Source organism: Callorhinus ursinus, unplaced genomic scaffold (assembly GCF_003265705.2).
Source record: "Callorhinus ursinus isolate GAN/ISIS: 27379988/994484 unplaced genomic scaffold, GSC_fseal_2.0 scaffold7, whole genome shotgun sequence".
In the NCBI taxonomy this organism is placed as follows: domain Eukaryota; kingdom Metazoa; phylum Chordata; class Mammalia; order Carnivora; family Otariidae; genus Callorhinus; species Callorhinus ursinus.
Window position 1 is genome coordinate 58,099,771 of NW_027397069.1, and position 16,200 is coordinate 58,115,970.

Below are 16,200 nucleotides of genomic sequence, written 5' to 3' on the forward strand. Positions count from 1 at the left end.
GCCCTGGAAACTGCTCCTGGGAGCAAGGCAGCTGTGCTCCGTGGAGGCCCCTTCAGAAGTACTGCGGTGTGGAGTTCATGGCTCCTTGAGGCCGCCCGCAGAATTCAGCTGTTTGGGAAGCTGCTAAGCTGTGTGTTCTTCTTCCTTTTCGCCCCCCACCCCTACCGAGCCCCTCAGGGCATAAGCTGCTCCAAATCCATGTTGCCCCTTTCTCCTGCTTCAGGGAACCCCAGCCTCCGGCTGGTATCCACCTCTCTTCTCCGAGCTCATGGGCCTCAGGAAAAGTTGCCCAACCCCGGGGCCAGGAGCAGACCTGGTTGCTCTTGGCCGTCCATCCCCATCCCCCTAGGTTGGTTGAGAGGACAGGGCTAAGCCGATCAATGCAGGCAGTTCCCTGGACCAAGGGACGTTAGCCCGACTGGATGCTAGAGGAAGTGTGATAAGATCTCCCAATAAGGCTCCTCTCTCTTAAGACTGAGCCACTGGAAGAGATCATTGTTTGCTCTTCCTCTGGACATCGCAGCAGGTGGGTGTGAAGTCGGAAATTACTGCAGCTACTTCTGCTACCGAGGGGAGCTGCCTGCATGAAGCCAACGCACAGAGAGCAGAGAGGCTGGGGAACCGGGACTGATGGCATTGGAGCCACTGGGTGAAACCGACTCTGAAGTCCACCTTTGTGTATTTCCAGTTACTTAGTCGTTACATTTCCTATTGTGTAGACTGTCTGGGCAGGTAGGTCATCTGTGGCTTATAGTGGGAGCGTCCCTTAATGAACCAGCAGAAACTGAACCATAGAAATTTTCTTGCATCGTCTATAGCTCCTGAAAACAGGTGAGCAAATGAAACTTCTTGGCATTATTTATGTGTGTGTGTTTAAGAGAAAGAGAGAGAGTCAGGCTAATGTCCCCATGCCCCTAAAGTCAGGATTGATGTGTTATATAATATGCCAAACCTAACCTGAGGGAACTGGAATATCTGCTTACTTTCCTAGGATGGGGACACAGATTCAATTCGATACTGAATGAGTACCATTTAAAAAAAATAGAGAGATCCCAGCCACTCCACAGACTGAGATTTCTAGTAGAGGAAATAGCAACATTGAAGTACTACGTGTCTGGGAACTTTTCTGTTGAAAGGACTTTCTCTGGTCCCTGGGTGTAGGTGATTTGCCTAGCCTTGTCTTGCAGGTGGCCGCTTCAGTTGAGGCCAGTGGGAAGAGGAGGAGACAGGCCCACAGGTTCCCCCCTCACAGCCGGCCAGTCACCCCTCCCTGCTCCAGAGTCACAGGCTCTACCCTTCCTGTCCCTGCCATCTGCTTCCAAACCTCATGTCTGTGGAGAGGGGAGGTGGCAGGTGGCTCGGCACAGACTCACCTCTGAGACTGGAAAAGCAGCCCTTGGCCCTGACCTTGTGGGAATGATTCCCTCCCCACCGACAGCTGGCCGAGGCAAAGCTGAGTCCGTTGCAGCTCCTCTGGTTTCCTGGTGGTTCTTCTTTGGCCTGTCCCATGAGAATTGTTTCATTTTCCTTCCATGACTTGTGAGCTCCTGGTTCCAACTTCCGTTCTCCCTCTGATCGGAGCTTTGTCCTATACTCTGTAAGAACGTCTACAGCGCCCGCTGCATGTCTACACAACCTTTGACTCCTGTCACTCTCAATCCAGAAAAAGGCTTGTCTTGCCAATATTGCCACTTTTCCTGAAAGTTCGATTTAACGAAATCTCTAGCCTTTGGCTTCTTCCTTTTCCAGAAGCTTGTCTAAGAAAGACTCAATCACAGAGATTATAAGTCTGAAGCTCTAGATCACACTCCCTGCTTTTTAGTCCTGGCTCTGCCACTTACTAGCTGGGTAGCCTTGAGAAAGTTAACCTAGTTAGTTTCATTTTCTAACCCATAAGAATGATGTTTCTGGCACATGAGAATCAAAGCAGTTGATGAATATAAAAGCAGTAAGACATTCAATGCCTTGAAGGTTAACACATAATCTGTCACATAATGAGCACTCAATAAATGGGTTGTGATGAAGTTGACGTCACAAAGAACCTCAAATCTGCTTCTCGTAGCATCACAGTTCAATCACCATTCACTGTTATTTTACTGTTACTACCATTCTATTCCTCCTGACCACGTTTAACCAAAGGGCTGATGGCAAGGTTGGAAAGAGAACAGAATGGATTTGTGATCACCCAGATGTGGTTTCCAATATCATGTCTGTCACTTACAAGTGTGAGACCTCTGTCACGTCATTTATAGACTCTGATTCCCATTTTTCTCATTCAGAGAATTTAGTTAAGTATATCTAACTGGAAGAGGTTGGGCAATGCTCAATAACAGTAAACTTTGGCACTTGATAAGTGTTCAAAATTAGCACCATCATTAGGAACTTCCTGGTGAGCACTTCTGATAAAATGGTTCAGTACAGTGGGGTGTCATATTATTGACTAATATGAAGTTTGGATTATCAACTGATTTTATTTATGTGCAGCCATGCTAACCCTATCAACATATTAATGGAGACAACTGCATAAATACCAATTTTGTAGAATTTCCAGTATCATAAAGGTACACCTTTTTATTTTTAGTTTGTATCCACAACTGTAGCACCCAAACACCCTTGTCTTTGTAAAAAGAAAAAAAAAAAACCCACACAAGTAGATGTAAATATTTCTAACCATCAACTGAGAATGCATCATGCCAAATAAGAAAGGTTACAACAGGCTGAAAACGGGTCTGTTGACAACAAATTGACTCAATTTACTGATTAGTCACATTTTTCCTACTCAGAACTCTTGTTTGGTGATTTGGGTATTATGGTCTCCCCCCCACCATGCCCCCCTCCCACCAAACACATGCACCACTCACATGCACCGCACATGACACACATAAGAGAATTATTTCTCTGCTTGGCAGACAAGTGGTAAACACCCACTGTCCTCACTGGCTACGCAATCACTGGCCCCTCTTACACACGTCACTTAAGAAGACAGGGTGACCCACCGCACTTGCCCTCTTCAAAGGAGAGAGCTCAGGAGGCGGTGCAGGGACATTGGGTGAGCTGGGAACCCCCATGGACTTAAAGAGATGCAAACATTTTTATATTGCATTTCAAAGTGTTTTTATTTTCAGAACTTGTTGAGTCTTTGAAAAGCTGTGCATATTTTTACCCAATTCATGATTGCTGTTGAGAGTTTTTCCGCAAGGAGCTGCAAATACTCCCCAATAATACCAAGTAAGCAAATGCAAAGACCCAGAGGTGGAACCAGAAGTGGGCCCTGAGCCTTAGAGGAGAGATACCGGAGCTGCCTCAGACAGAGTGCAGGATCCCCTCTTATGTGAAAAACCATTTGGGAGCTTTGATAAGTTTTCTCAAAGATTTTTTTTCCCCAAGAATTCCTCTTATTTTATCACAGAAGACGAGAATAGATGAGCCATGTTCTGCCTTCCTGGAACAGGTTGTAAATTGACAGTGAGGGATAAGCTGACCCAGCGGTATTTGGGGGCCAGACAAATGTTCCAATTGTTATTTTCCAATGTTTGGGTTTTTAGAAACCAAAAACACGTTTTGCCCTAAGCTCTTTCCCCTGGATTTTAACAAGTCATGTGTATTTGAAGGGAAATTCAATCCAGATGTGTCCACTCTATTTACACTTAAATCATTAAAGTGTTGTTTTGTAAGATTATTTAGGTGACCAGGCAACCTTTCGAGCATCTTTTAGAACTCTGCTTCTTACACCACAGACATCCCCGTTCTATGAAAAGCTCACATTTACCCACAGGCTCTAGAACCTGACCTTACTGTACATTCATAAATCAGATTCCTGAGACTGTTCTAATTTGGTGGGTTGATGCCACATGATTTCCCAATTCCAAGAAAGGAAATAGCTTCTATGTGTGCTACCAAAAAAAAAAAAAAAAAAAAACAACCCAAAAAACAAAACAAAACGAAAAAACAGATGACTCCAAAGGCCCTCAGATAGCAACAATGGTATCTTGTCCAAGGTCTGGATGAGATGGCGGTGGCTGAATTAGGAATAAAAATATACCCAATAGACACAAAATAGAAGGATAATTGAAAGCTTGAAATAGATCCAAAATAATGCTTGGGATTATCAGAAATGCTGAAGGATAGGAAGCAAAAGTAATCCTAGTCAGTAGGCCACGTAATGAATCATGCACCTGAAGGGCTTGCTCCCACAGGTTCTTGCAATGATAGTTTGAAAACTCACAATTGTTGTGGGAGAGAAACTTAGGCAGGTTATTGCATCACACTTTGCAAAGATGGTATTTTATGCAGGGCTGATGCAGGAATAAATAACAGTCATTAATGCTGAGGTACCCTGCAAAGACTTGCCAGAGCTTCCCATTGGAACCTCTACTGAACATACATAATGGAAATCCATTGCCTTGACCATGCCAAAGCAAAGGAAGGTGTCAGAAGCAAGCTCATAGTTTGAATATCACAGTAAAACTAGTCCTTCCAGCAAGGCTAAGTCCAATCACAACTCAACATGCTACATTATAAAAGTTAAAACCAATTCTAATGGTGGCAGACTTTATACCTGGAGAGTTTTATAAAAGCTCTTGTAAACTACACCCAGTTTAATGAATACAATCATAAAGGGAGTTTTGTCTTGGAATGGACACCGACAGCTCAGCAGGACGTCCCAGGCTCTCTCTTTCTGAAAGCATGCTGTAGATCTAGACCAGAACTACGCATAGAGCTGTGCCGGGGAGGGCTTGACTCAGGGCCAGACTAGCTACGAACTCTTTGCAAGAGCCTAGATTGATCTCTGGTTCTCATGCTGCTGCCCTTTGCTGAATATCAGCCAGGCAGTCAATGCTAAACACATGTTTAAAGAGAGCAGTAGGTAAGGGGCATCTGGGGGGCTCAGTGAGTTAAGTGTCTGCCTTCCGCTCAGGTCATGATCTCAGAGTCCTGGGATGGAGCCCCCATGTGAGGCTCCCTGCTCAGCTGGGAGTCTGCTTCTCCCTCTCCCTCTGCTCCCCCCACCCCGGCTTGTGCATGCACTCTCTTTCTCAAATAAATAAATAAAACCTTAAAAAAAAAAAAAAAGGAAAAGAGAGCAGTAAGCAAGAGGTTAACACACATACTATCATGTTGTCACTTCCTCACCATGTCAGAAACCACATTTCAACTCACCGCATCCTAGTACAAAAGTGCCAGCATATGCTAGGGTAGAATCTTGGCTCTCCCAAACACAGACAAGAGGTAGAGGGCCAGGGTCTAAAGGCCTGATGGGTGAGGACCATGTGCCAGGCATGGACTAGCCACTTTGTGTACAACTAGCTCTCAAAATAATCCTGTGTGGGAGGGAAAACTAACACATATTGAATGTCTTCTCCATCAGTGACTTGACAGATAATTAAGTCGCTTAATCCACCCAAAGAGCCTGGAATGATGTTTTGAAGCTTGCTTGTTCTACTTTCTGCAGTGAAATAAGTATGACAAATATTCTACAACTTTTTAGTGGTTATATGATACTGCACTGGATAAATACACCATATTTTATTTAATAGTCTCTTATTGTTGAACATTTACAAGATTTCTAATGCAACAATCAACTCCCTTTTAAATAAGTTTTGGTTCACCTCTATAATAATTTTGTCAAACAATTACTAGAAACAAATTTCTGGGTCAAAGAGTTGGCACATTTTTAAAGAATTTGGTTTCATATATCAAATCCTTTCCTGATATATGGAATCATGTATATTCCCTGCCTAGCATGCATAAATTTTCTTATAAAACTATGATCTTCTTTGGCTCTGTGATTTTAACTGCTTCCTCATGACTGTAGGTCAATACTCATTATTACCTTATTGCCACTCATTACTACACAAATTTTCTTAATTTGTGGGATTTTTTTCCTTTTTAAAAGAAATTGCCAGAAGTTTGTCCAACACATTGGTTCTTATTTGTTTTTTACTCACAAAGATTGAACTCTTCGATTTATCAGTAGTAATACTTTTCATTTCTTACTTTTACTTGTTTTAGCTTTATCTCTAAAATTTTCTTTTTCTTTGAGTCAATTTTTTAAACATTTCTAATGAGAGAATGGAATGCTGGTTTTTTGAACAAATTCTCTAATGGAAGTAACTGAGATTATGATTGCCCTGTAATGTTTAAATTTTCAAGCAGGCCTGCAATGTAGTTTGATTACCCCTGTGAATCAACAATGAGTTAGAAGAATAATTTCAATGTCCAAATGGCCAGAGGGTTTTGTTTTGTTTTTAACTTTTATTACTAATTTCTGGTATCGCTTCATGATAGTTTGAGAATTGGGTCTACCCACCCTATTTCAACTCTCAGGAATTTATTAACTTCTAGGACAACAATTTTCACCCTATTGTTATTGTTCAATTAATGCGACACTTTAAAAAAATAAACTTTAATTGAAACCACAATATGTAAAAAGATGAACAGCAAAACATTATTTCATTGAAAGGAGAATTGAGAGGCCTACAAACACACTCATAATTAGGGCCCCTTAGTTTTGACTAAGGCAATCCCAAGGCTGTTTTGAAATTCTCCAGCTTTGCATAGAGCAATCTGTCAGTACATGATCAAGAGTTGTGTTCACAGGTCCTTGAAAAGAAGCGAAATTATCTTTCCCTACAGACTGATACATTGTTTTGGTTTTTTAAAGATTTTACTTATTTATTTGACAGAGACAGAGACAGAGAGAGAGAGAGAGCACAAGCAGGAGGAGCGGCAGGCAGAGGGAGAAGCAGACCCTCCACGGGGCAGGGATTCTGATGTGGGACTCGATTCCGGGATCCCGGGATCATGACCTGAGCCGAAGGCAGATGCTTAACCGGCTGAGCTTCCCAGGAGCCCCCAGATTGATACATTGTTAATTGAAGGTTACCAATAATGATTCAAGTCATCTATGTACTTAAACGTCAGAATGCTTATATTAAACATCTGAATCAAGATGTTTTCTCATGTCCTCTATGTTTGTTTTATTTTCTGCAATTCCTTTTTGTCTCTTCTCATTTTCCTAGGAACATTGCAAGAACTGCTTAAGCTTATCCTCTGTGTTACCGATTAGCTTTTCTGTCATCAGGTCTGATGTCTTACCATTTCCAATGCAGATTTGAATTCTACCATTGCAATTTAGTTTGATATGTGCTAGGCACTGTTGGAATTACTTTAATTTTTGCAATAAGTCAGTGAAACAGGTATTATTTTAAGCCCCACTGTATATACAGGAAACCAAGGCTCAGCAAGGTCATGCAGCTAAGAAGCTAGGTTTTGCAGGATGTGGATCCAGAGTTCTCATGATGAACTATACTTTCTGAGACATAGTTTATAAGAACTTTATCATAAGTCATTTTCACATTGCTCTATTATTTGCATTTCTTCAGGAGCTTATTCTCTTGTCGTTTCTATTATTCATATTTCTTAATACTTTATCTGATTTCTCTCTCTCTCCCTCTCACACACACACACACACACACACACACACACACACACATACACACACTCCCTCCTCTATATCTAGCAGTGTAACCAGAACCAGGTTGTGGACTGGTGCTTAGATTTCTTCTCATAATGAGATTGGGGAACATCAGAGATCCAGTCCCAGAGCCTGCGGCAGCTGGCCCCATGCCTCATTATGCAGTCATCTGGATCCCTCTTTAAAGCTCTGGTAAGTAGATTGATGCAAGCCAACACTCTCAGCAGCAGTTGTAATTTTTTCCACTTCCTTTCAGAGTTGGGGTGCCCCTCCCCCAAACCGGGTTTCAGGCAGGGGGCTGGTTCTGGGCTGCTGATACATATGGGCACTCTGTGTTTCCATATCCTAAAGGAATCAACCCCCAGTTGCTTTGATCCATTCTAGTATGAGGGCTTAAGCAGCTCCTGCCTGCTCTCTGATTTCTGGTCCACAGCGATGTGCATCTCTGTGTGGCAACAACTGGGTCTTTTCAATTTTGTTAAATATTGTTTTTTTTCCCCTGCTATGTTATTGTGCATAACACACTGTGCATAAAACTTGAAATCTTGATACCACCTTTACCAAATGTCCAGTAAATCATTCTGAGATGTTTTGTGAAACTCTCTATGCCTCCATGTTGTTCTTCTGTAGTATTTTTTTCTCATATGCTCTGTGTGCTGTTGCGGTTTTTCCTATCTTACTTATCTGAGAAGAAAACGAGATTGATGGAGTAAGTGTTTTCCAACTGACAAGGTCCGTGACTTGCCCCTGGCCTTGTGTGTGGTTCATTTGTAACTGGAAATGATTTACAATCAGAGGGCTAATTGAGGTACACAGTTTCTAGCCTAATTCCCAGGGACGGGCCCACATCCCACTAGTGCAATTGTCCTGAACTTAGGCTTTCTCTTACACCCAATGCCTGGTTCTGTGTCCTGAGAAACTAATCCCAGCATGCCCTTCTGTACCTGCTCTCACCTCTAACCCCTTCTTGCTGGGACCGAACCTCCCAGAATGCAACATGCCACTGCCAGGCCTTCCCTTTCCTTTTTGCTCCTCATCTCCTTCCGTACACACTTCCTGCTTCATGTCTTCCTAGAAGCCAACATCTCCAAATGCAAGAGGAAGATAAATTGCTGATGGGGTTAGGGGTGTGTGGAGGGATCAGCTCTGTGAACCAGGAAGAAGTGTCCAGACCACTGCATGGTGGCCACACTGTTTTCAGGTTGGTATAAACTTTAGATCTGGGAGCGAGGGTAGAGCACTGCAACAGCTCAGTTCTATGTTGGCTGGAAAAGCACACCTAGGCCAACTGTTTTGATTTCTATTTGTACCTCATCTCTCTCATCATTGGTGGAATTCCTTCCAGGATTCTGGCAGTATGTTGGCTGTTGGTTTTAGCTTTATATAAATGTTCATTCTTTTTTGCTGTCTTTATGGTTATTTGAGTAGGAAGTAAGGAGAGGTCATGTCAGGATCTGTTGGCCAAATGACTTTAAACCAGAAATCTGTCACTGATTTTATTTTTTAATACAATTTTGCTGCAACTATTACCAATTAGAGTGGTCTTATTTCACTATGTTGGCAAGAAAAGTTTGGTTATTCCCCTCAGAGTAGACATTTAAAAAAATCTCGATCAGACTACTCAGTGGCCACCTGTTGAAACTCCCCATTTGTCTGGCATTGCGAGACTCTGCTCAGTCCATTTTTGGAAGTCAGTCTGGTCCAACTTAAACTAGAAGACTCAGAAATATCTTTGAAATCAGAAGTCTCAGTTCAAATTTCTTATTCAGAACTGGCATTAGTATACATGACTCCTTTGCATGAGTTTAGGAAAAAGTTAACCCTTCATGAAGAAACTTTACTTCTACCTATTAAATAATTGCTATATTACACTTATTTTTGCAGAGTAAGACACTTTGCTCTAATTTGCAAGAAATTTGTCAAAATAAATATAGAATTGGACAACACCTATGACAGGGATGACTTCCCTTTGAATTGTGCACTATGTACCCCATACAACTGCACATGACGACCCTGCTCTTGTTCCCGAGAAAACTACTTTTAGAGATAGCAGGAGAACTTATGGTTAGAATTAGAAGGCTAAGCAACTGCTCACTCTCCTGAAACCTCACTTGAATGAAAATGAAAGAAAAAAGTTTAAGGCATTGGCTCACAAGGACAATGACTAGGAGAGAAAGAAATCGAAATAAAATTGTGAAAGCTTGAAAGCGAAAGGATGACTAAGAAATGAAATAGCAGGAACTAAAACGAATACTTGTTTCATCCACCTGCCCCTCAGCCTCTGGCAACCACCAATCTGTCTTCTGTGTCTATGAGCTTGGTTTTTCATTTTTTTTAAAGATTCCACCTATAAGTGAGATCATATGGTTTTTGTCTTTCTCTGACTTCTTTTGCTTAGCTTAATGCCCTCAGGTTCCATCCATGTTGCTGGAAATGGCAAGATTTCATTCTCTTTCATGGCTGTGTAATAGTCCTGTGTATGTGTGTGTGTGCGTGTGCGCGCACACACATAGCTCACATTTTCTTTATCCATTCATCTGCAGATGGACACTTAAATTGTTTCCATGTCTTGGCTATTGTAAATAATGTTGTAGTGAACAGGGAGGTGCAAATATTATTTTGAGTTAGTGTGTTTGTCTTCTTTGGATAAATACCCAGAATGGAAAATGCTGGATTGTAGGGTAGTTCTATTTTTAATTTTTTGAGGAACCTCCATACTGTTTTCCAGAGTGGCTGCCCTCATTTATACTCCCACCCAGTGCACAAGGGACCCTTTTTCTCCACAGTCTTACCAACACTTGTTATTTCTTGTCTTTTTGATAATAACTTTCAGTTATAAAAAAAATAAGTCCCGGGGAGTTGAGGTACAGCACAGTGATGACAGTTAACAATACTGGACTGCATATTTGAAAGTTGCTAAGGGAGGAGATCTTAAAAGTTCTCATCACAAGAAGAAAGAATCCTGTAATTATGTGTGGTGATGGATGTTACCTAGACTTATTGTGGTGATCATTTTGTAAGTATTGAATCACTATGCTGTACACCGAAAACTAATATAATGTTGTAGGTCGATTGTACCTTGATAAAAAAAAAAAAAACAACATTATGTATAGTTCTCTGCAACAAACTTATGTATATGGATTTAATTAACATTACTTCCGGCCATAAAAAAAGGAGAATGTCAAACTGTCAGTGGGAGAAGCTAGGAAGAATATGATCTGCGCCATGGAGACCACCCCCCACCCCCATTTAACTACTGAACGTGGGACTGTAAATCATGTATTATCACTCAGTTTCTAGGCACTGGTAGCCAAGCACACACCCTACAGAGAAAAAAAGTTTCTTCACTTGGCATCTGACCATCCCAAGAAGAAATGTCCAGAGAGATTGACTTCAGAGGATCCCAGATCACCCTCTTGTGTGCCCCAAAGGTGGGAGGTACCAACCACACACGAGGGCTACCTTTTATCCTTTTCAGGCCATTTTAAAAAATACGAAGAGACCGCTCCTCAGCTGTCTAGGGATATCTAGATATCCGTAGATAGCTGAAGAAAGTCTCAAACATGAATAACACTCGCAAACAGGAGAAAGCAACTTGGGGAACACAGAACCCATGCAGGATATTGAAAAAGAAAACCATCAATATTCTCAGAGAGATCGTAGAAGATTTTAGTTTCATAAAACACAATAAAAGGATATTGTTTTTTGAAAAGAACATTCGGGGAGTGGGGGGATAAAAGAGCTCCTATGGATTAAAAAGGTGCCGGGAGAAATGAAAAACTCAACAGAGACACTGGATAGCAAAGCTGGAAAAGCTCTGAAAAGGTGGGGTGAAGAGAAAAGAAACGACAATGAGAGGGTCAGTCTAGGATGACCAATATGCAACAAGTAGGAGTTCTAGAACAGACAGTAGGAAAACTGGATTGGGGGTTGGGGGTGAATGTTTAATGAGAACATTAAAAAAAACTAAGAAGCAAAACCAAGGCAATTGTTGATTCCAAAGAGAGTATAAAGCTGCACACAAAAAGTTCTGTTTCTCACATGATTCACATATAAGCAGCATTTACGGTAGCAAGAACTATGTAATCATTGATTGTGTAAGACTTGCATGGGAATGGGGGCCAGGCCAGCTGAAAGAGAGTAAATCTTCACCTAGAAACAGGAGGTCAAAGTATGTCCCAAACTGAAAAAGTTTGGAGATGTAGAGATAAATACTTTTAAAGTCAAAAATAGTCAACTCTCAGAAATGGGGAAAGAAAAAGGGGGGAGGGTGTTCAGTTTTTTTTTTTTTTAATAAGCCTTGGAAACTATTTGATTGTTCAAATGACATAATTTTCTGTAAATTACATAAAATGTAATCTTGATTTTTTTATTTGAGTATAGTTGACACACAACGTTGCGTTAGTTTCAGGAGTACAACCTAGTGATTTGACAAGTTTATCACCCCAAGTGTATCCATCTGTCCTGATACATGGTACATCCCTATTATAATATCATTGACTCTATTCCTTCTGCTCTGCTTTTTTAATACAATCTTGATTTTTTAACAGATCTATATAAATAGAATCATGGAAAGAAAAACATCGATAGGTATAAGGGGGAGGTAAATTAGAAGATATTAAGGTATGAAAGGAGATTGGATCAGGACAAAATAGAGAAAGGGACCACCCCCACCTCTACCCCACCCCCCAGAATTATGCCGGGGAGGAGAGGGCAGTGGAAATGGAGTGTGTTGGACACTGAAATGTAGGAGGAGGATGCTAAACACTATTGGGATATCTGGTCCGGGACAGGAGGGAAGCTTCTACTCATACATCATGGGCACTAGTCTTGTTTTGTTTTGTATAGTTGTGAGTATAGTTGACACACGTTAATTTCAGGTGTACAACATGGTGATTCAACGAGTCCCTGTGTTACGCTATTCTCGCCACTAGTGTAGCTACTATCTGTCACTATACGGCCCGATTAAATACCACTGACTATATGATGTGCCCTATTTTTAATTGGTTGAGGAAGGAGAAAGGGCACACGCCACGTAGAGAGTGCCTCCATTGCTAGGCTCAGAAGAGGAGGTAGCACGTCCCCCTGTGCCTGCCTGAGTCCATCCTGGCTTCCCGCGTCCTTTCCCTCCAGCTCCACCACCTCTCTTGCTCCACTGGCTCCCCTCCCACTCAGAGCGGCTTGTCTGCTGCTACCTCTCACCGGGCAGTAAAACCTACAACTATTCTGGACAGAGTGTGGGACAATCCCCCTTCTCCTAGTTTCAGTGCAGTCAAGGTTCGTTTTTTTAAGAATCTATACTGAGAAAACACAGTAGAAAGTCCTAAACAAAGTCCCAAAGCCCACATGCCTTCCTCCACTGTCTGGGCACAGACTGATGTGGTTCAATGGACACCCTTTAGAAAGCACCAGATTCCTCCTCTTTTCCGGTTTTGAGCCCCGTTTCCCAGTCTCTGCCCACATCACACATTTACCGAGATGACAGGAATGAGGATTGGGACTATATCCCAGGAAGAGAGCTGCTGGAAATCAAGTTAAAAGGAAAACAGGAAGGGGAATACAGGAATCCATTATTATTTAAAGAGCCCTGAATTGTTCAAGGAGAAGTATAAAAAGAAGTCATCACTTGAAAAAGTCTGAATGATTTTGCCTCAGACTGTAAGAAGAGTATTTTTCTCATCCACTTCTTTCTTGAACTCAGCAGAAGATGGGCTTATGTGGAAAGGCAGACATTTCACAGATCGCCATGGAGAAGTGGTCATGGACAGATGTGTTGAGCAGAAAGTCCACCTCACTAAATGTTCTCTCCAATCCTTTCCGATGCATGCCAGGATGATTTTCCGGCAGCAGAACCTAGTGATTCCCATCACAGCAGACATGACTGAGATATTCATTGCACAAGGGAAAGAATTGGGTAATTTTCAATTAACCGTGAGAACATTATCTGTTAGGTGAATTATTCATAAAGACACAAGGCCTACTCCTTCAACTATCTGACAAGCAGACTTTCAAAGATGTGTTTAAGACAAGGTGGAATTGTGCTGAACACAATAAGAAACAATATGAGTTATGATTGTATGTCTTATAGAATGTGAATTTTTGGTGGGATTCTAAAGATAATATCAGCATGTTCATCATCTTTATTTGTACTGTTTATACTTCTTCCCATCAGCATGAAAAATTTTTACATGGTTACATTTATCTAAAATCGATCTGATATAAGCAAACATAGAGTCTGGGCTAGCACTCACACTTCTTGCCAAGTAATATATGGTGTACAAGACTTGGCTCAAGAAGTTCCAAAATGCACAATTAGGCAGGCAAGCTATAGTATAGTGGGGTTCCACACTTTAAAGAAAATATTAAAAGCACGGACCTTTGTCTCAGAAAAATGCAGAGAGGGAGTTATGCTCAAAATTCCCAGGGCTTATGGATTCCCTACAAACCATTCACGGTCCCATAAGTATTGAATGTGAATTCTGTATTTCCAAAATAAAGAGTAGGCAACTCTGAGTTCTTGCTCATGTAATTTTCCCAAACTTGAGTTTGGCTTGAAGAAATTTCTGGTGGTTTCTGCTCATGGGGACATTCTGGTCAGGGAGACAACATGGCATTTTACATGTGGCCTCAAGGTTTTCATACAGTAGCTGTTGGTTAATACTGAGGCTTGATGCATTTACTGAGAAAAATCCTCATGCCTCAAATTGTGCTTCAAAGATTGTAAAACCAGACTAATAGGCAGAGAAGAGTTGTAAAAAAAAAAAAAAAAAAAAAGGAGGATGTCCTTTAAATAGGAGAGTATGGCTGTCACCTAATTTACAATTTATAGCTGCGACAACAAACAGGATGTCAGGCTGTGTCCCTCCCAGAGGGTGTATCAATTAAGGGAAGTGCTACTGCTGTACTGAACAGCAACCAAGAGAGACCAGCTTGTATCACTATTCGTGGAACAAGACTAAATGGCTATTATCCTTGAAACCTAAAACATGCAAGATGATATTCATCAAGGCCAAGAGGATTCTAATTCTCCATCCAATGACCAACTTCGGGCTGGAATTGATGGGGATCTTCGACAATTTGCAACACTTGGCCATTTTGCCCAATCTTTTCACACTTTTTATACCCATTGTTTTAGCTCTACATGCAATATAATTTGACTGGAGCATTTATGTACTTTCAGAGTTCAAATTATTTGGTTTCTCTTAAAGCTATCATTCCTTGATTTATGATTCTCTTCATGCTTATCTTAGTTTGGATTTCTGAAGCTTTGTTCTCTGGTGATGCTCTTGGGTCCAATTTTATCTGCAATTTTAGTCTAGGGGACAAAATGACAGACACAAAAGGCTGATGTTTATGAAGAAAGCCAGGATGCTTACAGTGTCACTGCCCTTGCACTGATTTGGAAGAACACATTAAAAAAGGCAAATTGCCTTTTCTACACCAAGGACATCATCTGATAATAAGTTTTTTAAAAAATGATCAAATGAGTAATTAGCATTAAATGTTTTTTGACTTCCCACCACAAGGGAATGGTCCTGGAAAAGGACTTTATACTTGCTTATAAACCTGGTCTTGAAAGAAAGTTATTTTTTAAAAATCCTATTAGATGAATTAAACCTTAGTTATTATCTAGCCAGAGGACATACATTTGAAATTTAAAGTCTCTGACTTCTAATCACTATGCAGCCAGTAGTTTGTTTTGTGACCTTAGGCAAGTCATTTAACCTCTTACTGGTTCCCATTTCCTCCTCTGCAAAATATACACATTGGTGTTAGCCGTGTTGGAAATTATCATGAAACATTTGCAAATACTGATGTAAAAATAATGCTGTCCTTTTATAAGACGTGGTTATTGATTTGAAGTTTGGCATATAGTAGGCAACTCAATAAATGTTTATTATATGCATTAATGAATGGATGGGTGATCCAAATGTGCTTTGCCACATTTTTCATTCAGACATCCCTGGAACTCCTTAGAGCCTATGTGTGTGTGTGTGTGTGTGTGTGTGTGTGTGTGTATACCCTTTGGACTCATCTTGCTTTCCTACTCCTACCCTCCAGTTTCCCTTCCCCTCATCTCTCTCATTCCCATGTTCTTCTTCAGGATACCTCTTTCTTTTCAATCTGTTGTTCCCCAAACCCATCCCATCTACCACTCCTTAACTCATTCCAGTGCTAAGTCAAACTAGTTCAGGGCTGGCCTGTAATGACAAGATAGATAAAAATAGATGGGCACTTATCCAAAGAACTGGGAAAGAGTAACCATCAAACAATGGTGCTCCGACTGTCTGCCTGTCTTTTAATAATAACCCAATTACCACCAACAGACTCAATGAAGAAGAAAGAATATTTCTCAAGCATGCAACATTCATGACCTCCAGGGATGCTTCTGGAATAGGCAGTCACATGGACAATATAAAAGAGAAAAGTTCTCCTGGCTCCAGGGGACCTGTAATTTGCTGCCTCATAAAACTTAACAAATATTCCCCAGCTCTGACATTTACAGTGCACGTTAGCCTGTGGCAACGAACGGACTCATCCTCAACTTCTATATAGGCTCTGGAAGGTTTCCGCAAACCTAAAGTTTCCAAATCAAAACAATAGGATTATTGTTATCTTAAAACAATTGAGGCGTTTGGTTTTTTTTTCTCTTTTTGTGGCTAACTGATGAATTCTTACTTGAAAGTTCAAATATTCTCTGCGCCTCCTGGATACAGTTATAG

At 41.1% G+C, this 16,200-nt stretch overlaps 1 long non-coding RNA gene across 1 annotated transcript in view; it reads left to right on the forward strand.

The window, feature by feature from the left end:
- Nucleotides 1-7,582: 7,582 nt before the first annotated feature.
- LOC112826767 (uncharacterized) overlaps nucleotides 7,583-16,200 on the forward strand; it is a 48,938-nt gene continuing 40,320 nt past the window's right edge. The window contains exon 1 of the long non-coding RNA XR_012378814.1: nucleotides 7,583-7,669. This is a non-coding gene — a long non-coding RNA (uncharacterized lncRNA). The remainder of the gene's footprint in view (nucleotides 7,670-16,200) is intronic.